The sequence below is a fragment of the Acinonyx jubatus genome, chromosome B1 (assembly GCF_027475565.1).
Source record: "Acinonyx jubatus isolate Ajub_Pintada_27869175 chromosome B1, VMU_Ajub_asm_v1.0, whole genome shotgun sequence".
Taxonomy (NCBI): domain Eukaryota; kingdom Metazoa; phylum Chordata; class Mammalia; order Carnivora; family Felidae; genus Acinonyx; species Acinonyx jubatus.
Window position 1 is genome coordinate 66960150 of NC_069382.1, and position 22758 is coordinate 66982907.

General features: G+C 39.0%; 1 long non-coding RNA gene across 1 annotated transcript in view; it reads left to right on the plus strand.

Annotated features, from left to right (window-relative positions):
* LOC128314432 (uncharacterized) overlaps positions 1-22758 on the plus strand; it is a 93852-nt gene that overhangs the window by 70272 nt on the left and 822 nt on the right. The window contains exons 2-3 of the long non-coding RNA XR_008296056.1: positions 19258-19465; positions 21530-21665. This is a non-coding gene — a long non-coding RNA (uncharacterized LOC128314432). The remainder of the gene's footprint in view (positions 1-19257; positions 19466-21529; positions 21666-22758) is intronic.

Here is a 22758-nt window from a genome sequence, read left to right on the forward strand (position 1 = left end):
CATAAGTCTGGCTAGAGGTTTACCAATTTTATTGATTTTTCAAAGAACCAGCTCCAGGTTTCATTGATCTGTTCTATTGGGTTATTTTTAGTATCTATATCATTTATTTCAGCTCTAATCTTTATTATTCCTTTCCTTCTTCTGGTTTTAGGTTTTGTTTGTTGTTCAGTTTCTAGCTTCTTTAGGTGTAAGGGTAAGGTTAGGTTGTTTATTTAAGATTTTTCTTGCCTTTTGAGGTAGTCCTGTATTGCTATAAACTTCTCTCTTAGAACTGCTTTTGCTGCATCCAAAAGGTTTTGACACAATTATGTTTTCATTTTCATTTGTTTCCATGTAGGTTTTATTTCTTTTATTTCTTGGTTTTCCATTGTTCAGTAGCATGTTTCTAACCTCCATGTATTTGTGGTCTTTCAAGATTGGTTTCTTGTGGCTGAGTTCTAGTTTCATAGCATTGTGGTCAAAAAAGGTACATGGTATGACTTAGATCTTTTTTATTTTGTTGAGGCTTGTCTTGTGGCCTAATATGTAATCCTCTCTAGAGAATGTTCCATGTGCACTTGATAAGAATGTGTGTTCTGCTGTTTTTAGGACCAGAATCCATCTGGTCCAGTGTGTCGTTCAAAGCCATTATTTCCTTGTTGATTTTCTGTTTAGATGATCTGTCCATTAAAGTAAGTGAGTGTTAATAATTCTCTCCTATTATTGTACTATTTCTGATTAGTTTCTTTATGTTTGTTATTAACTGTTTTATGTACTTGGGTGCTCCCATGTTGGTTACATAAATATTTATAATTGTTATATCTTCTTCTTGGATTGTTCCTTTTATTATTATATAATATCCTTCTTTGTCTCTTGCTACAGTCTTTGTTTTAAAGTCTATTTTGTCCAATATAAGTATTGCTAGTTTGGCTTTCTTTTGACATCCATTTGCATGATACATATTTCTCCATCCTCTCACATTAAATTTGCAGGTGTCTTTAAGTCTAAAATGAGTCTTTTTTAAATTTTTTAAAAAATATTTACTTATTTTGGGGAGACAGAGTGCAAGCAGGGGAGGAGCAGAGAGAGAGGGAGATACAGAATCTGAAGCAGACTCCAGGCTCTGAGCTGTCAGAACAGAGCCCAACGCAGGACTCGAACCCACAAAGTGCAGGATCATGACCTGGGCCGAAGTTGGATGCTTAACCAACTGAGCCACCCAGGAGCCCCTAAAATGAGTATTTTTAAGCAGCATATGGATAAATCTTTTTATCCATTCTGTCACCGTATGTCTTTCTATTGGAGCATTTAGTCCATTTGCACTCAAAGTAACTATTGATATGTGTTCATTGTATTCTATTACCTGGTTTTGGTTGTTTCTGAAGATTTTCTCTGATCTTTTCTTGTCTTTCTGTCTTTCATAGCTTCCTGGATTTTTATGCTTTGCCTATTTATCAGGGGTACTTGATTTGTGGTTACCATTAGGTTTGCATATAACATCTGCATATAGCAGTCTATATTAATTTGATAATCATTTAAGTTTGAATCTATACTTTATTGTTCTCCTCCCCACATTTTAGGTATGTTATATTTTACATCCTTTTATTTTGTAAGTATCTTGACTGAAATTTTACAAAAATGTTCATTTTCACTGCTTTTGTGTTTCCTACCTTCATACTGTCTCCTCTGGTCTTTCCTTTCCACTAAAAGAGTTCCCTTTAAGATTTCTTTCAGGGCTGGCTTAATGGTCCTGAGTTCCTTTAGTTTTTGTTTGTCTGGGAAACTCTATCTTTCCTTCTATTCTGAATGACAGCCTTACTGGGCTAGAATATTCTTGACTGCAGATGCAGATTTTTCCCAGTCAGCAATTTGGATATATCATACCACTCCCTTCTGGCTTGGAAAGTTTCTGCTGAAAAAATCCCCTGATAGCCTTACAGAGTTTCCCTTGTATGTAACTGCGTTCTTTTGTCTTGCTGCTTTAAATTTTTTTCTTTATCTCTATATTTTGCCATTTCATTGATAATATGTATTTATGTAGATCTGCTTTTGTTAACTTTGTTAGGGATTTTCTGTGCCTCCTGAATCTGGATATCTGTTTCATTCCCCAGATTAGGGAAGTTTTCAACTATTATCTCTTCAAACAAATTTTCTACCTCCCTTTCTTCTTCTTCTGGGGCTCCTATAATACAAATATTATTACTTTTTTAAAATTTATATTATTTATTTATTTTGAGAGAGAGAGAGAGAGAGAGAGAGAGAGCACAAATGGGGGAGGGGCAGATAGTGAGGGAGAGAGAATCCCAAGCAGTCTCCATGTTGACAGCGCAGAGCCCAATGCAAGGCTCAGTCTCATGAACCATGAGATCATGACCTGATCTAAATCAAGAATCAGACACTTAACCAAGTGAGCCACCCAGGCACCTGCAAATATTATTATGCTTGATGAAATCCAGAGTTCTTAAATCTATTCTGGTTTTGCATAATTCCTTTTTCTCTATTTTGTTCATCTTTATTATTTTCTAGTACTCTCTCTTCTAGGTCTTATTTCATTCCTCTGCTTCTTCCAGCCTGCTGTTCATTGCATCAGAGTGTTTCCAATCTCATTCATTGCACTCTTCATCTCTGATTGGTTCTTTTTTATCACTGTGTTAAGGGTCTCACTGATGTCTTCCACTCTTAAGTTCAGTGAGTGGCCTTATGATCCTTGCTTTATATACTCCATAAGGCATATCGCTTATATCTGTTTTCCTTAAATCTCTGGCCATGGCTTTATCCTGTTCTTTCATTTAGTACAAATTTCTTTGTCTTCTCATTTTATCTAAGTCTCTGTGCCTATTTATCTGTGTTAGGAAAGTAAGCTACATCTCTTGTTTTTCAGAGTAATGGCCTTATGGAAGAGTGGTCCTGTAGTGCCCTGATGCATAGTATCCCCTGTTCCCAAGGGCCTGGGTCTTCTAGGAGTGCCTCCAATATGTGTACATGTGCTCTACTGTTTTGTCCAGCCAGTCTATTCTTTTTTTTTTAACGTTTATTCATTTTTGAGGGACAGAAACAGAGCATGAGTAGGGATGGGCAGAGAGAGAGGGAGACACAGAATCTGAAGCAGGCTCCAGGCTCTGAGCTGTCAGCACAGAGCCTGATGCGGGGCTCAAACCCACAAACCACGAGATCACAATCTGAGCCAAAGTTGGATGTTTAACCGATTGAGCTACCCAGGTGCCCCAGCCGCTCTATTCTTCAAGCCAGTCATCTGCAGAGCCCCTTTTTTCCTGTTGTGGGCAGTGTTTCGTCCCTGGTCTGAATGTGGCATGTTTTAAGTAGGTTCTCTGATCTGCTTTGAAATGAGAGCCACCACCATCACTGGAACCTAGGTTTTGCAAAACTCCCAGATCAGGAGACACAATATTAGCAGGGGTTTGAGCTGGTCTTCTGAGGGAGGGGGCCCACTGCACTGAGACCAAGGCAGGTGGGACTTAGAAGTGTGGTTCCCCTGGAGCACAGGGGTTCGGTGTTAGGTAGTGTCAGTGCTCTGCTGGTTCCTGCAGGTGGCGCTGTGCTTATCATGAGGAGCAGAGGAGGGAAATGGCACCTGCCAGTTTTCTTGTTTATGGAGGGGTCTGTCCGTGAATGCTGCCTCTCTGGGATATGCTCTGAGATGAGCAATAAACCTCTGTACTGTATACCCTAGGCACTCTTTAGATCACTGTTCACACTATATGTCCTTGGGCTGTTTGCCCTGCCTTCTCTCCGGGAGCAGCCCTAATACTTCTGGGTTCTCCCTGAGCCAAACCTGCTGACCTTTAGAACACTAGGCTTTAAGCCTACTGGTTGCAAAAACTCAGGAAATTCAACTCCTCCTGCTTTGCAAGCTATGGGGATTCATTTTCCCTGTGCACTCCCTTGTATTCTAATCTGTCTCTCACCCTTCTCCAAGACTGCAGCTCACTTTGCATTAGAGTAGCCACAATCCATTTCTCTCCCAAACCACATCTCTGCCCTTCCTACCTTCTTTGATATGGTCTCTTTACCCTTAGTTGTGGAATCTGCCAATCTTCAGGTCAATTTCTAGGGTATTTAGGATGATTTGACTGTTATCTAGTTGTATTCATGGGATGAGGTGAGCCTAGGGTCCTCCTACTCTGCCACCATCTTCCCCTCTTCCCAGATTGGGTAATTTCTATTGTCCTATCTTCAAGTTCACTGTTTCTTTCCTCTATCCTCTCTATTCTGCTGTTGAGCTTATCTACTGTTTTTTTGCTGTTATTATTGTGTTTTTCAGTTCTGAACTTTCCATTTCTCTCTTTTTATATCTTCTATTTCTTCATTAATACTTTGTACTTCTTATTTGTTTCAAGCACATTTGTAATGTTAGTTGAATCATTTTAATGATGAATTCTTTAAGACCTTTATCGGATAATTCTAACATTTTTGTCATCTTCATATTGGCTGTTCACTGTTTTTGTTTGTTTAGTTTGAGATCTTCTTGGTTCTTGGTATGAGTGATTTTCTGTTGAAACTTAGATATTATGTAATGAGAGCTTGGGTTGTACTAAATTCTTCTGTTTTAGGGGCACCTGGGTGGCTTAGTCAGTTGAGTGTCCATCTTCGCCTCAGGACATAATCTGAGGTTTGTGAGTTCAAGCATGGAACCCACTTTGGATCCTGTATCTGCCTCTTCTCTCTATCTGCCCCTCCCCCACTCATGCTCTCTCCCTCTCTCTCTCTCTCTCTCTCTCTCTCTCAAAAGTAAACGTTAAAAAATCTTCTGTTTTAGCTAGTTTCTTCTAGGAAGAGAAAGCAGAAGTGGGAGGTGTACTGCCTCATTACTGCTGGATAGTAGAATTTTAGGATACCACTTGACCTTCATTGACATCTGAGGGGAGGAGCCAGTCATTACCATTAGATGGGAGTAGGAATTCTTGCTCCACACTCAGCTACCTTCTGGGCTTTGTTACTCCTTTTCCTCATGGCATTGACTGATATTATAGGGGAAGATTGGCCTCATTACTGCTGGGTGGAGATAAAAGTCCTGACTTTTCCCGGGGCGCCTGGGTGGCTCAGTCAGTGAAGCATCCACCTTCAGCTTAGGTCATGATCTCACTGTTTGTGAGTTCAAGCCCCACGTTGGGCTCTGTGTGACAGCTCAGAGCCTGGAGTCTGCTTTGGATTCTGTCTCTCACTCTCTCTGCTCCTCTGTCTGTCTCTCAAAAATAAATAAACATTAAAAAAAATTAAAAAAAAAAAGTCCTGACTCATCCATAAGCCTCTTCTGAGACCCAGCAGGGAGGGGCAAAGGCATTACATTATTGCTAATTACTTCTTAGTAGGTATGAAAATCTACATGGTCTTGAGTGATACTGCCTGGAAGGGATGAAAGTCCTAGCTCCCTGATCAGCTTTCTTCGACACTAGCCCAATAGAAGTTTTAAGGAGAGGTTGGTTCTGCCGCTATTACAGTCTGGGCATTGTGGAACTCTAGGCTTCCCATTTCAGCTTTTGCTGGCATGGGTGGTAGGGCTACAGCTTTATCTATGGTTTCACTGGAGCAGAGCAGTTATCGTCTAACAGTTTTTTGTATTGCTAGCTGCCCATTTCTTAGGTCTTTTTCTAGAGAGCAGGATTGCTTTGTTTGCTTTCCATTCACTGGCATTTCTGGGTTGCCAGGTTTAGCTCCAAATCTGGGATCTACAAGGCAAAAAGAAAACCCCAGGGAACACCTGGTCCTGAGGTCTCTAGCCAGCCTGTCTTCTCGTCACCTTTCAGAGTCATCTTATGCAGGTTTTTATATATAATGCAGAGGTTTTCATTGTACTTTGTTAAGAAGTAGGGAAAAGTACATTTATTCTATCTTCCCAGTGTAGATTTTTTAAAATGAAACTGCAGTAAGCTGCTATAAACACTAGAGGTCTTTTCTAATATACTTTCTTTCTTTTTTTAATCTAAAAAGAGGCTAATTTACAGCATTCTCAAACATAGTTGAGGGATTAAATTGTTGTAATTAATTTTCAATTCTTAAATATCCAAGTTTTCTTAAATTTCATCTTGGAAAAAAATCAGCTTTATTTAATTATTTTCTTAAGATTACATTATTCAATAGGAGGTACTACAGACTTGAGTAAACGGTGGTATTATTATTACTTGTCCATATTAATCAGTTTATTTTTGACATGTTACATTCAGTAAAGTCTTTGAAGGAAACACATCACTGCCATCAAAGACATTATAGTTTGAAACTAAAAAGTAAAACTTAACATGTCAGAGTTTTTAAATTAGTTTTATTATTCATATGTATTCAATTAAAAAAAAAAAGCATGTATTGGAAATCTAAAGCTGTTCCCACAACCTGAAGAATAGCAATTTACAATTAAAAAAAAAAATCTTTTCCATTTTAACCGATTTGGTAGCTGGAGTGGGACAACAGGTGTTACAGCACGTGAATTTCTAAATGTTTGTTTACCAAATGTCAACAAAAAAAGTGAGTTGAATATTACATCTGGAAAAATTGGAAATTCTGGAGGCTGTTTTCTAGTTGATTGTCAGTGGCAAGGGCAGTGTTGCCTGCTCATAACCTCTCACCTATATTCTTTCATCTTCGTTCAGAACACAATGATCAGTCTTTCCACAGAAATTCAAATTGAAATTCTTAATGTCTTTGGAAATGTAGATTACCATTTCAGTTCAAGTGTAGGTAAAGGTCATAAACTGCTTCTCTAAATTTGCTAAATAAGCCTTTGGCCAATTAGTAGTTTAAAACCAATTCTTTATATTCACATACAGGCATTCCCATGACCTCCAACTGGACCAGCAGAGATTTTACTATTAAATCACTTCTGTATTTAGAAATAAAAAATTACCATAAGAAAACCATGGATACCATTTCAAACCAAGCTTCCCTAAACTTTTGACCTGGGTGCATTTGTAAGTAAAGAAGGCAAGGAAAAAACTTCCTTCCAACGGAAAGCTTTTTAGTTGCCTATTATTTAGAATTATTGGTCATGACAGCTTAAAAAAAAGAAAGAAAGAAAACAGGTCAAAAATCTGCATAATGAACGGCATCCCCTGCTGTGAACTCTGAAAGTGATCTATATGAAACAAAGGCAGATTTGCTTGCTGCAGTATTGGGGGCGGGAATCATCTCTATAGGATACAACATGAATGGTGCCTGCTGGAGTTTTCCAATGTCTTCTCCTACCTCTACCCCTACTAACTGCTGCCCCTACCCAGTTTAGTCATCCATAGGAAACAGTACCTGCCTTATATACTCGATGGAGGTTTTTGAGGAACAAATGAGATAAAAAATGCGGGCAAGATATTGAAAGTCCAAGATACTATTTAAGTTTTCTTTGTGAACGAAATGTGGTCATTTTAGTGTATAAAGCTATTTTTTTCAAAGCTGAAAGAAACATTGTTGGAATTTGAAAGTAAGAATTTGCTGACAGTATGGGGGAAGGGTTTGGGGGAAAAAACAGAACAACATATTCTTTTAAAAAATTTTTTTAATGTTTATTTTTGACAGAGACAGAAACAGAGACAGCGTGAGCAGGAGAGAAGCAGAGAGAGAGGGAGACACAGAATCCAAAGCAAGCTCCAGGCTCTGAGCTGTCAGCACAAAGCCCTATGTGGGGCTAAAGCTCATGAACTGTGAGATCATGACCTGAGCCACAGTTGGACACTTAACCTACTGAGCCTTCCAGGTGCCCTGAACAACATACTCTTGCATGCAGTTTTTGTATAGACAAAGTTAAGAGGAGACATTGGAGAAATAAATCCTGAGCAGCCTAGTTTATTTCAAAAGGAGTGTTTTCAAGTGATGGGGGGACACTAAGTGCTTCTAAACAGAAGAGCCAAATGAATCAATTTACATTTTAAGGTCTTGATAATGGTTCTTGGAGGAGCAACTGAAGTGGGTGAGACTAGCGGTCAAGAGGTGATTTAGAAACCTGTTGCCATAATCCAGGAAAGAAAGAAAGGAGCCCTGAACCAAGACAGTGGCAGTGGGAATGGAAATATTGAAGATGTTGCATGCACAGAACTTGGGTTGCTGGTTCTGTTGGGGGAAGGGAAAGAGGAATTGAGGATGACTCTTAGATTTTCTGACATAGAACACTGGATCGATGGTTTTAAGTATTGTTGTAGTTAGTATTGTTTTTTCACAAATCTCTAAGAATAGACCTCTTGCTAATTTTGATTTCTGTGACCCATCCATAGACACAATTTTCCTAAGATATGTGAAGCCAAGCCTCCATTTTGCACTTGTAACTTATGTGAAGTTGTAAATTATCTCAGCCTGTTATTTATATCATATATTAAAGTTAGCATTCTAAAATAATTAAAACACGAAAATATTTCATGCTGAAATGACATGATGTCTTGAATTTTCTTCATAATAATCCATTGAGGGAGCAGGAATAAATAGGGTTAAATATGAAATAAGGTTGGCTATATGTTAATAAGTGTTGAAAATGGTTGTGATGAAGTTTTGGGGTGATGGTGGAGTGGTTTGGAGCCGGCAGCCAAGAAAGATTCTTTAAGATGTCTTTGGTACAAAAAAGGTGCTTTTATTAGAGCATGGGACAGGACCTGTGGGCACGAAGAGCTGCACTGGGGTCGTGATGGGTAACTGATTGTATACCCTCAGGTTGGGAGGGAGTTAGGGATACAGTAAGTCTGTAAGGAATTTTGGAAGCAAGGTTTCCAGAACCTCAAGGGGCTAGCTATTGCTAGGGAAACACCATTTATTACCATTTGATAAAACCTCAGTCATAGACCATTCAGATGTATATCAGGGGGCCATAAGCTTGGAATATGATTGCCAGGATATATCTTAGGACAGTTGAGATAAAGGAAATATACTTACAGGATCCTTGAGGTTGGGATAATGTTAAGCTAAGATTCTCTTTTGTCCTTAGCAAAGTGTCATCAAGGCACGGGGGCAGGGTGTGTGTACCAGACTGTATTTTGCCCTCAGCTTGCCCCACGCTCCCTCATCAGTTGCACAGATGGGTGGTAGTATACTATCCTCTCTACTCTCTACCTTTAAAATTTACATAATACACTTAGTTTTTTAAGCTAACTAAAAAACAGATGTACAAGTTTGTAAAAAAAAAAAAAATTTTTTTTTCTAAGGAAATTTTGTTCAGAAGAAAAGCAAGAGTATACCATTCTAGGAATTAGGTAGTAATGGCAATACAGTTTTTGAATCTCTTTAAACTTCCCTGTTAAAACAATCAGAGCAACTAAGAGAACAAAACCAACAACAAAGATCTACTAAATTACTATCAGTGACTCCCTGGAAATCACAGTGAATTATCCTGGGAATAGCTGCAGCACCTGGGAAGGCATTTTGCAGACTGTTTTGTGCAGAAATTTCAGTGGGGTTTCAGAAAATTGAGGATATGAGTTCTTTCCAGGGATTTGTGCCTATGAATTCTTGAAAGTAACAAACCAAACTAACTTTCTATGACAAAGCCCTGCACCAAGGAGAAAGTGCTGAGAGTAGAATCCCATATGAGCAGGACAAAAACAACAGAGGCAAAGGAAAGAGGAAGTTTAAATAGAATTAAGGGAGAAGACCAGACAAGGAAAATCTCAGGAAGTTTACTGCCATATTTTTTAGCACTTTGTAAAAAAGAATAAAAGAGATCTAGAGTCATGAAGTTAGAAAAGCTACCCTGGCTCATTTATTCCTCTTAAAAAGACAGGAGTACTCATTTCACTTAAAAACGAACTGCAGAAAAGGATATATCAAATCTCAAGCCAAGAGATTGTTATCAGAAAACAAGAGAAATGGAAGTATATTAAAATAAATCCTTTGCATACTATGAAATAATGCCAGAAATCCAAACTCACAAAATGAATGAAAACTGTACCATTTCAAAATATGGTAAAATAACATAAGGAAAAGTATTATAAGCTTTCGTAAATCATCAAAAATCAGAATTTTTAAAATTTTTCATAAATAAAATGAGTAGAGAAATTTTAAATAAGTGAATGAACTCAGAGAATATTTAGGAAAAAAAGTCATTTGAGAAACAAAGATAAACCCAATGAAACAATAACAAAGCCAACACAAAATGCTTTAAAGGAAGTAGACGATGGCAAAGAAGGAAACTTAAAGATCAAAAGGAAATGAAGAAAGAGATTTAAAAAATTTGATAGAAAGTGGTAGCTGTAGAAGTCAGTAAAAGAGGATCTAACATATGTATCATGGCAGGGGGAGGGCTTTGAAAAGGGAAACTAAAATAATTAAAACAGTACTGAAATCTAAATTGTAGTAAAGCTTTCTTTAGGGAAGATGTGAAACTATTTATTGAATATGCCCCCTGCTTGCATGAAATAGTAGCTGACAATGCACAGTACAAGATTTCTAATTCTAACACAACCATAGCTTTTTCAGAGGGAAAAAGATATCCTTTAGGCATCAATACAAAAAGATCACTGTACTTAAATGTATTGCTGGCTAATAAATTACTCCCCCACCCAAAAGAAAAGTAACTTAAAACAACAAACAGTTTCTGTGATCAGGAGTTTTGGAACCACCAGTTGGTTCTAGCTTAGAGTCTCTTATGATATTGCAGACAAGTTGTCAGCGAGGGTACCAGGCATCTCAAGTCTTGACTGGGGCTGAAACATGTTTCCAAGCTCACTCACATGGTTGTTGGTACCTCAGTTCTTTACCACATGGCCTTTCCACAGACTGCCTCAGTGGCCTCCTGGTACAGACTGCTTTCTTCCAGAGCTGTGATCTAAAGAGAAGCAAGAACTCAAGATGGAAGGTGTAGTCTTTTATAACCTTATCTTGAAAGTTACATACCATTACTTCTGCCATATTCTATTGGCCAGAGAGCTATCATGGCAGGGGGCACAAGGGTATAAAGACCAGGAAACGGAGATCACTGAGGACTATTCTGGAGGCTCAGAGATGTACATTTCTCCCAGTCACATAAGTGGAAAGAGGAAGATCTGGATTTCAAACCAAGAAATCCTATGTGACTCCGGAAAATATTCTTTTTGTAGTATAGTCAAACCAAGAAGGAATGTAGGTTAAAAATGTTCTATATCTTTCTCTTAGAATTAAACTATAAGAAAAATATACTAACTTTCTAAGAGTTTTATATCTATACTTTTTACAGATAAGTATGTCTTATTTTATTTTCAGTGATCCTGGACATCCACAAACACCTTTCAAAGTTCAGCCTCAGAGCTTAGTTGCTTACCATTTTCAAGTAGAGAAACTCTATAATTTATAATTTTCATGTGTGTGATTTACATCCATTTGTTTTTAGTAAGGAGGAATCAAAATGGTCTAGATAACAGGAGCCCAACCTAAATTTCAAGGTAGTAATTCTCAACCTCTTTTATGGACACACTTCATTGTATAAAAAAAAAAAAAAATCCCATTCTTTAAGATAATATCACTACTGGAGCACCTGGGTGGCTCAGTCAGTTGAGTGTCCAATTTCGACTCAGGTCATGATCTCGTGGTTTGTAAGTTCAAGCCCCTCATAGGGTTTGCTACTGTAAGCTTGGAGCCTGCTTCAAGCAGGCTGTCCCTCTTTCTCTGCCTCTACCCCACTCACACATTCTCTCTGTCTCTCTCTCTCTCTTTCAAAAATAAACATTTTTTTAAAAAGATAATATCACTACTAATCTCATCAGAAAACTCTTTAACTATTGGAAAGCTTTCAAGTGTACAATGGCAGATACAGATTTTCCAAAACTTTAATTTTCACTTGAAAGCTTGGATTTTATCATTGGCCACAAGTCTCGTCAGTTATTTTTCCATGAAATAGTGAGCTTACTTTTTTTGTTTTTGAAGAAAAAGTTTACCGAATGTCATAGTCAGTTTTGGCTGCTATAACAAATTACCATAGACTGGTGCTTATAAACAACAGAGACTTATTTCCCACAGCGGGGGAAATAGTCTGAGGCCAAAAGTCTGAGGGGCCCTTCCACAGGGGGCCAAAAGTCTGAGATCAGGGTGCCAGCAGAGTTAGGTTCCGGGAAAGAGCCCTCTTCTGGGCTGCAGACTGCTGCCTTCTCATATCCTCTCATGGCAGAGAACAGAAAAAGGAATTAAACTTGCTTGTGACTCTTATAAGGGCACTAATACCATTCATGAAGGCTCCACCTTCTCGACCTCGCTAAATCCTAATCATTTCTCAAAGCCCCACCTCCTAACACCATCACACAGGAAAGTAGGGGGTTTCAACATATGAATTGGGATGCAGCACAACATTCAGTCCATAACACCAAATATCCAAATAACCATAGTCATTCTTCTGGAAAAAAATTGTGTTCCTGATATTCCATGATAAAAAGCAGCTAGTTAAGTTTGTGCTCCATCAAAATGCATTTTCTTTTTTTTTTAAACCACTTTATTGAGATATGATTGACATCAAACAAAAAAAGTGCTTTCTTGAGACAGTCATTGGACTTTGGTATGCAGCACAAGTGCTTTATTTGTATTTACATTTCTTCATCAAGAATGCTAAAGAGATGAGTACTCAAGGGACAAGATTTAGTAAAATCTTGGAGTTTTATTGCCTCATTAAGCACTGGTGTGTTTTTGTTTTACTGGAAGTACATGACAACGAAAAACACCATGACTGACGGCTAGTTCAGGTTGATGCCACGGCTTCATGTTAAGGTACCAACTGTTTACCCACCATTGCTTTTGTACCATCAGTGGAGATGCCAACAGAGAAAAAAGCAAATGATGTGTCAGTTCATGCATTCATTATTTCCATGGTAATGAAGCTTATGAAAGTTTTGACCACATACACCTTCTTGAAAGTGTTTTGAGAACTGCTTTTAAGTTGTCAGTCATCAGACTCTGACTGATAATTTGAAAACTTTCACTTGAGTATTTTTAGGGTTTCTTGAGACACTTTCTTGAATCGTGTTGTCTGAGCCCTTGGCCTGGGCTCAGACCCCCACCCCCTGCCCTGACAGTACCCCAACCACATCCCATGCCTGGCAGACATGCCTGTTCACTACATGCCCGATCTAACTAAGAGGCAAAGAATTGGCCAAAACATCCACTGATCCAATCCTCTCTGGACCTTCACAAGAGGTCTGCTCTGCGTCATCAGCATCTTCCACAGGATAGGCTGTACATTTTAGTGGTGGCTTGGATGTAGCTGTCATGCCTCTACTTTGGGGTCATGAGATGAGCTACTCTCTGATTATTACAACCCATCCTACTTCGCCATCACTTGCAGATTTACATTGTTAAAATGTGTACATTGTGCACACGTATGCCTTTTAGGAAGAAATTTCTCAAAATTATGCAAAAAGTTTGCTACTTAGGAAAAGTTACCTGATACTAAAAACCAACTATAAAGCTGAGACCTTGGATTCAGCAGAGCATTTCCTAGGAGGAAACATATATGAGGGTCATTATGAGAGACCTAAAGAACCACAGCTCACCTTTAAACAATCTCACTTATCACATGGGTAGGGAAAGAGTACCTCAAGTATCCTCAATGGTGAAGAGTCTTTTATGGATGTCCCTCTGAGCTGCACGAGGACTGTTGCTTTTGTGAACCTGCCATCTTGCTCTTAGCTACCTGCTGGCTCAGTGGCCACCTGTTGTGGATTGAATTGTGTTCCCTTAAAATTTATATTTTGAAGCCCTAATATCCAATGTAACTCTATGTGGAGGGCCTCCAAAGGGGTAATTAAGAGTGAAGCTCCGAACAATAGGACTACTGTACTTAGACAAGATGAGACAGCAGGGAAATATTCTCAGGGTGAAAAGGCCATGTGAGAATACAAGAAATCAGCCATCTTTGAGCCAAAGAGAGAGGCCTCAGGAGAAACCACACCTGCCAGCACCTTGATCTTGAACTTCCAGCTGCCAGAACTATGAGAAATTACCTTCCTGTGGTATTTTGTTGGCAACCATAGCAAACTAATTTAAGGAGCATAATGGAAAGAGAGCAATCCAGGATAAATACAAGAGACCTTTGCTTTCTAATCCCAACACTGCCTGTCCTCCCTGATGCCAACCCCCAAGCCACTCGAAGTCCGGCATGCTTACCAGTAAACCTATGAGACTTCCTGTCCACATGTCATCCTTCTCCTTCACAGAACAGGATGGACACAAATCTCTCCCTTGTGGCAGAGGACCATACAGTGTGTGCTCTGTGTTCCTGGTGATGCTTTGGTTTGTCATAATAATGCTTTTTAAGAATAAAATAAGGAATGGGAGTTTGCTACTTCATTTGTATTTGGATTTGTCTCTTGGGGCTCACACATTCGAAGAGGTGATTTGGACCTTGCTTCAGGAATAGAAGGAAGCCAGCCTGGCCAGGACTAGGGTGCATTAATTGAACATCTTGGGAGATTTATTGGGTCTATGGGACATAACAGGAGATTCCAGAAGGTCGTGTTGGGGTGGAAAGGGGCTTGGATTAAAGCACTCTCCTGGCAGCTGAGCATAAGCTTTGCCTTCACCAGGGGAAAAAGCCCAAGATATAAGCAGACTTCTTGTCACATTAATGCACACACACACACATACACACACACACACACACACAGTGCAGAGGCTGATGAGAGGAGGTCGTGAGTAAGAAAGGACACCTGTGAGCTTGGTAGAAGTTGTAATGGGTGCTTGAAAAGATCCTAAAAATTTTGCAGTAGAGGATTCATAATAAGCCTGAAGATGTGGATTAATGTATTCAAAATTTCTCTAATGAGAACCAGTCTTCAATAAGGTGTGGGTCATGATGGAAGAACACTAAAAGAAAGGAATTTTTTTCTTAGGGCCGGGTGGGTGGTGGTGAAGGAGGTTGAGGAGGACAGGGAAAGAAGGAGGAAAGGGACTGTAGGGAAAGAAAAAGGGAAGGGATGGTGGGGAAAGAGGGAACTTTTATGGTAGAAATAAAATATTCAGAGAAGAAAAAAGTACCACAGTAGCTAATAGATATTCTTTATTTCTATCCCACTGTGTTCCAGAAACATCGTTCAAGTGCTGGTTTGAAAATCACTTAAAGCTCCCTGACACCATTAGGTTTAAGCTCCCTGAAGTCCTCAGTGTGGCTGTCACCATGGGGCGGAGTCTTCCTGTCTGGGTGGACAAAGCGTGATTTAGAGACACAGTGTAGCCTCCCCAGCATTTAGAGGCCAGAGGGACAGTGGCATTCCATTGTCATGAGAATTGGTTCCTCAAAGTATCTGCTGCCCTAACATGACCTCAAGCTGGGAATCCTTGATTGATGTAGAGTACAAAGGGTCAACTTCTGGGAGAGTCACAAGGAAGGAAGGAAAAGTCTCACTTAGAGTCATTGCTCAAAGAGTAACTCACAAGTTCAAGATTTATGATGTGTGAAGCTGATAAATTCTGGGTTCCTTTCTGGGTCTGCAGAAGGAAGAAAAAATCGAAAGCACTTATTAATATTTTGTCTCTTTTAAAAAATTGTTTAATGTTTTTATTTATTTTTGAGACAGAGTGTAAGCAGGGGAGGTGCAGAGAGAGAAGGAGACACAAAATCTGAAGCAGACTCCAGGCTCTCAGCTGTCAGCACAAAGCCTGACACGGAACTCGAACCCATGAACCACAAGATCATGACCTGAGCAGAAGTCAGACGCTCAATCAACTTTGCCCCTTAATATTTTGTCTCTTTATAGTGATATTTATATAAATCCATGGACAATTTGCTTCCTCCTGAGCTGACCCGGTCAACTGAAATTTCAAACGAAGGGAACACACATTCTACCCTCCCAAAAGAGATTGTTTCATTTGGGGAAACTCTGAGGATCTCATAACTCTATAAGAGTGAAAGGAAACGGCTATTTAAATTTCAATCATACTTGACTGACCTTAAAAGACACTTGAAATCAAAGCAGAAAACCACTGTAAGCATAAACAAAGTAAACTCTGGATTCAGCTATCATGTGCAAAATTATGTACTTTAATTTTAAACTAATAAACTTATCTGGTAACTACCAAAATTTGACAATTAAAAGATATAATCCTTTGCTGTTATCAGAAGTATCCAGTTCATGAGCCACATTAACTATTATTGGTGGGAAAATTTCAATGCCATTATTATAATTTAAAAGGAGTGGGATTTTTTTTGTTTCACAAGAGTTCTGCTCTCTGCCATGTATGCCCACGTTTTAATTTTGAAAACAATCTTTGCCATATACCCAAATATGGATAACCATAGTTATTGTTTCAGCAAAGAAAAGTGAATATAAACATCCCTTTCATTCTTTCTATTGGATGCCAGGAAATAAAACCAAAAGAAAAATCTGTTTCTTTTATTCATTGTTTTCTTTTTGATGATAATCATATTATCAATAAAGTGGTAATATTTTTTGCATATTATGGTTACTATATGACTATATATTGAATTAATTGAATGAATATGAACCACTGTGGTGATTTTCCTCTCTTGAAAGTGTTAGTTATTTCTACCATATGATTGTTGTTTCTTACCCTTCTCTCTCTCTCTCTCTCTTTTCCTGTACTTACACCTCCTTTATCACTAATTATGATTTTCCTGGGCTTTTCCATACCTAGTAATATTTAGTTATACTCTTGACATCATATAATCAATGATAACATTTGTGGAGAATCTGGATTTATTGCTTTCCTCTGAAGAGTGTTGAATTGTGTTCTCTTATAATTAAATTATGAACAGGTCACATTGATCCTATGGGGCTTAGCTACAGGCTTTGTCAGGGTGACTCTCTTTTAGTTTTGCCTTAGAGGACATAGCCCTCAGTTCGGGGACATGATCTTTACTCCAAGTAATGACCCTTTAGGGTTTTCAATGGAAAGCCCAAGGTGTCTATTCTAACTCCAGTCTTCCCAGAAAGCGACAGTGGCTGAAATCTCTGCTTAGCTCTTAAGCCTCCCAGCAGCTGCCTTCTGCTGGGTTCTTTGGACCATCATTTGGCAGATGCACAGCTCTGGAGCCCTCCAATGACTTGAAGGGAATTCTTATGCAGATTTGGTACCGTCCTCCCTATTTGCTCTCAACTTTTCAGAACAGAACTCTGATCTTCCTGAGCCCAAAACAACTGACTTTGACCTCTATCGCTGATGGGCCATGTGACTGGAACGTACCCTCAAGAGAAAAGTCAGTTCTCTACAAAGAGTTCACCTAGTGTGCTTTCCTTCCTTCAAGGATTGTGCCCCTACCGATATTGCCTTTGGTTGCTCTCCAATGCATTCAAACTATTGCTTGTTTTTATATTTTATCTAGCATTTATAATTGTTATCAGCAGGAGAGCTAGTCTAATACAAGCTATTTTTCCATTACCAGAATTGGAACCCTTATCTCTAATGTTAAAGAGTGGAGAAGTCATACTTAATTCTACTTGATGTTATACCCCCAACCTGATTAGTTAGAAAATAGATTTTATGCTTAATGTCCTGCATCACAAATATATAGTACAATTCTGTTTTCTTAAAGCATCAATACAATGTATTGGACACAGGATGTAAGTAAGCAAGGTTATTTTAGGTTCAAATGTTTCAAGCCCTAGTGTCCTTTTATTTAAAACCGATTTGCCTTTTAAAGGGGAACTTATTCCTGATTTCGTATTTTTATTTTCAAGCGGAGAATTATACAATTTTGTTTCCACCTCTGGAAGATAGGTATAAGGAACAAGAAGTATAAAGGCACATATGTATGCCAGACTACTGTGGGCTAATGATAAAGGTAAAAAAAATGTTTTTATAGTGGCAAAAAAAAACCACATAAAATTTGCCATCTTAACCATTTTTTTAAATGTATATTTATTTATTTAGAGAGAGAACAAGCAGGGGAGAGGTAGAGAGAGAAGGAGAGAGAATCCCAAGCAGGCTCCCCGCTCAGTGCAGAGCCTGACTTGGGGCTCAATCTCACCACTGTGAGATCATGACCTGAACCAAAATCGAGTCAGACGGTTAACTGACTGAGCCACCAGGCACCCCGTCTTAACCAATTTTTACATGTGCCTTTCAGTGGCACTAAGTACCTTCAGTTTGTTGTGCAACCACACCGTCAGTATCCATCCACGGAAGTCTTCTCATCTTACAAAACTGAAACTCAGTACTTATTAAACAATAACTCCCCATTCCTCCAGCCCCTGGCAACCACCATTCTACTTTCTATGTCTGTGAATTTGACTATTTATACGTACTTTGCATAAGTGGAACCATACAGTATATGTCCTTCTGTGACTGGCTTATCTCACTTAGCATGTCTTCAGTGTTCATCCATTTTGCAACGTGTCAGAATACCTTCCTTTTGAAGGCTGAGTAATATTCCATTGTAGGCGTATACCTCATTTTGTCCATTCATTGGTCAGTAGACACTAAGGTTGCTTTCATCTTTTGGTTATTGTGGAGGCTGAGAATGTAGGTGTCCAAGGAACCTTCCCAATTCTTATTTTCAATTCTTGTGAGTATATACCCAGAAGTTAAATCACTGGATCATGTGGCAATTCTATTTTTTTTCATTTTTTAATGTTTATTTTTGAGAGAGAAAGAGAGAGAGTGCACGCATGGGGAAGGGAGAGAGAGAGAGAGAGAGAGATGCACAGAATTTGAAGCAGGCTCCAGGCTCTGAGCTGTCATCACAGAGCGCAACGCAGGGCTAGAACCCACAAACCGTGAGATCATGACCTGAACCACAGACATTTAATGGACTGAGCCACCCAGGCGCCCCAGCAATTCTGTTTTTTGAGGAACCATTTATATTGCTTCCCACAGTGGCTGTACCATTTGCATTACCACCAACAGCACACAAGAGTTCTAGTTTCTCCACAGGTTCACCAGCATTTGTTATTTCCTGTTTTTTGATAGTCACCATCCTAATGGGTATGGAGTGGTATCCCAGTGTTGTGGTTTATACCCCCCTGAAACGATAAATATTTGCTTAATTGCATTAAGTTGTATGCTTCAGTTGTATGTTATTAATGTGTACATGCTATTTGGGGAAATATTTTGTAATTTAGAAAATCTTACAGCTAACATTGTTTGAGTGCCTACTATGTACCACATACTGTGTAAAATGTTTAATATGTGATATTTTACTTTACCTTTGCTGTTACCATTGAGATAGATACCATTGTTTTATCCATTTTACACATGGGAAGACTGAGATATAGAATTCAGTTTTTTTCCCAGAGTCACACAGTTAAGAAATCAAAACCATGCAGTTCAACTCCAAGATTCAAATGTTTGGACCAAAAAAGAATGTTAGCAAGATTGTAAAAGAAACCTTGGTCTCTATTCATTTCACTTTTTTGAAAACAAGGTGTTTTGTTTTTTCAGAGATCTGCATCCTGCAGACTTAGTCATGCACCAGGACTCTTGATGGAGTAAGAATGTTAGCAAAGGACTTCTGCTCCTGTCTCTTTGGTAGTGAAGGACCTGATACCGGGCACAGTGGAATGCTAGCTCACTCGTCTCTTCCCTTGTCAGGAAAGTTGGTGGAAGAAGAGACACTTGGAGAATCAAGACTCTCCCATGAGTAGGTTGGGTAAGTTTTCATTTCTACTCGTCCTCTGGGAGTGACTTTTTTTTTTTTTTTTTGAGGTGGAGAGGGGCAGAAGGAGAGAATCTTAAGCAGGTTCCACTCTCAGCACAAAGCCTGACACGGGGCCCAGTCTCACGACTATGAGATCATGACTGTGAGATCATGACCTGAGCTGAGATCAAGAGTCAGACGCTTAACCAACTGAGCCACCTAGATGCCCCTGGGGAGGGCCTTTTTTGAGGCAAGTCTTCAAAATGCCATGCTGTAAACGTCCTTCTCTGGGTCTAGCTTTTCATGTGAATCAGTAAGTATAATTTTGTGAGGCTGTGGCCTAACCCCTTACCCACTCAAATTCTCTGGCTCTTTTCATTCTATTTATTCACATTCTGCTTGCGTGTTTTGTTTCTTCTATACTTTTGGTCTTTTGGAGTGCTATAAAAAAACTAACCAGCTGATCCAAGATCACACAAATACTATCATTTAAGCATAACCACAGGGTGCATAGTGCTAGAAATAGTTTGGTTAGGTGTAATAGCCTGCCCTCAAAGATTTAAAACCTAGACAGTGATATAAAAGAATGAATCAAACACATTTTGGAAAACGTAGTGAATAAGCCATGAGGACTCACCAATAATGGTACCTAAGTAGGGTAGAATACCGCCTTCTTCAACCTGGGTGCAGGAGGTATGATGGGCATTAAAGTAGAACATAAAGTAGAATCCCCTGGACAAAAATCTTTTTTTGACTTAGTTTAAAAAATCAGTATTTTCTGCAGCTTCCTTATCTTTGTCACCGTTACTTCCTTTATCTTTCTTCTTTATTTTTGAGAGAGAGGGAGAGGAAGAGCATGAGTGGGGGAGTGGCAGGGGCAGGGAGGGAGGGAGACACAGAATCTGAAGCAGGCTCCAGGTTTTGAGCTGTCTGTCCACACACAGCCCAATGGAAGGCTCGAACTCATGAACTGTGAGATCATGCCCTGAGCCGAAGTCAGATGCTTAACTAACTCACACACCCAGACGCCCCACTTCCTTTATCTTAAGTACTCAAAGAATTGTAAGACTTTGTTTTGGCGGGGAGAGGGGCTTAATTTTCCTTTAATTTATCCTATCCTAATGGATACCAAGTACTATTATTTTTCCCCCCTTTGAATTGCTTCTGCTCCCCTGACACGCTTTCCAGGACTTGACTAGCCCAGGCCTAGATTATTGTGGATTTTTTTTCCCGCAAACTACCTTCTCCCTGGTTCACCCTTACATCCTAGAGTCCTGCCAAATCAGATCTTTCTTGAATAATACTGTCTCATCAAAGATCCTTTCGCTCTTGCCCTTTCATAAGCTCTGATCCCCTAAAATAAATACAATCTCTGTAACTATTTTGTTACATGTAATCTCACATTCCCCTAATTATTGCACTAATTTCTCCTAATCCTGATGTCCATGCAGTTAAGTGTGTCTCCTCAGTGTCCCATAGGCAATGCCTTTGTTCATCAAATCTTCCTGATACTTCAAAGGAGAACTGAACACTCCTTTATGGATGCTTCAGTCTTTACTGGTCTTTTGCCTATCTGAACCGAAGCCACACAGAACTCTTAAATAGTATTTTATTCTTTGTCTTTTTTTTAAGTTTTATTTATTTATTTTGAGAGAGAGTGTGTGACTAGGGGAGGGGCAGAGACAATCCCAAGCAGACTCCGCCCTGACAGTGCAGAGCCCGGTGCAGGGCTCGAACTCACAAATCATGAGATCGGGACTGCGGAAACCAAGGGTTGGATGCTTAACAGACTAAGCCACCCAGGTGCCCCATTTTAATCTTAATCCTGGCTACTCCTGTTAAGAGTCATGTATTTGTCAACTATACCTCAATAAAGAAAAAATAATTTTTTTTAACAAAGTACTTTATGTTACTTCTGAATATTTACCAGTACTGGGCAGTTATAGATGCCCCTCAATAAATGCACATTGGCTGATTCTGATTGTCAAATCTATTAGTGTAAATTGGGCCCTTTAGGGTGCTTGGTAAGATATTCATGTACTAAAAACCTTTATAATATCCCAGGCATTTTTCTAGGTGCTGAGAAGAACAGTTGTCAGAAAAGGAAACACAAAGAATGGGAATGGCTTTTCATCCTGGTTGCGGGAAGAATAAACACATTTCATAGAGCCAAGCTGCAAGGGGATTGTTCCGAGACTGGAAATCTATTCAGGTACAATGAAGACATACTGTTGGTTTCTTCGTAAGAAACAGGTGTGTGTTACACTAAGCTTTTACCCTCACTCCTGTCTCTGATTAATCCCTTGCTGGACTTCAGAGACCCCTACTTATTTGTGATTTCTGCATAGTCATCACTTTCTCGTCTCATAGCTTCTGTATACTGATTTGAGTATAGCTTTTGCTCTTTTTTGCCTTCTCACAGAAATACCCCAAAGAGAACGTGATGAGTTCAAGTTGGTTGTTACTTTCCCTACTGGTCACAGTGCTTAGTCAAGGACCCTCTTACACATTGCTGGTAAACCTACATGGGCAACTCTTGGGACTGGTATCGCCTTTGATCCAGCAGTGATCAAGACTACTTGATAAGATATTAAGATCACTAAGTTCTCCCCTCTGAGGCCCGAGAAACGGGAGACACTTTGCAAAAACCAAAACAAAAAACTGTAATTAAAAGACACATTTCACATTAATGAAATCTGTATCCACCATCTAGAAGAAAGTGCGTAGAGCATAGTAAGTGCACAATATGATTGAAATCAACTCATTTACATCTGGAAGCACTGCACACATTTTCATCTCAATGCTACACGTGACACTGACTTAATCCTACATCAGTTTTATAATCTTATCTGAAAAAATGTTTTGCATAAATTATATATCTATATAAATTAAGGAAGGCCTCAAATATTCTGCCATACTGTTAATTCATTGGTTCGCATCAGACCGTACTGCATGGCAACTACTCAGTGTTAGGTCAAATAGTTAATGTTATTAACAAAGCTCCTTAAATTTTATGGAACTATTTACAGAAAAAACGGAACTTGCTTTTATTTTGGAGTTGTGGAGTACCCTGAACTGAATTTATTTCATTATTTCCCCTCCTCTATAAAATTGGTCATTTGACATTAAGTTTACTTTGATAGTATATCCATACCCAATTTTTCCCACAATGAAAATTGTTATGACCTCATTGATTGCCCATGAAATAAAGCCTTTTCTACGATTCTTTAACCTTGCATGCAATGTTTTGATCACCTCTATAAAATTTTCCTGTTATATAATCATGGCATTGTAAAAACTGGGCA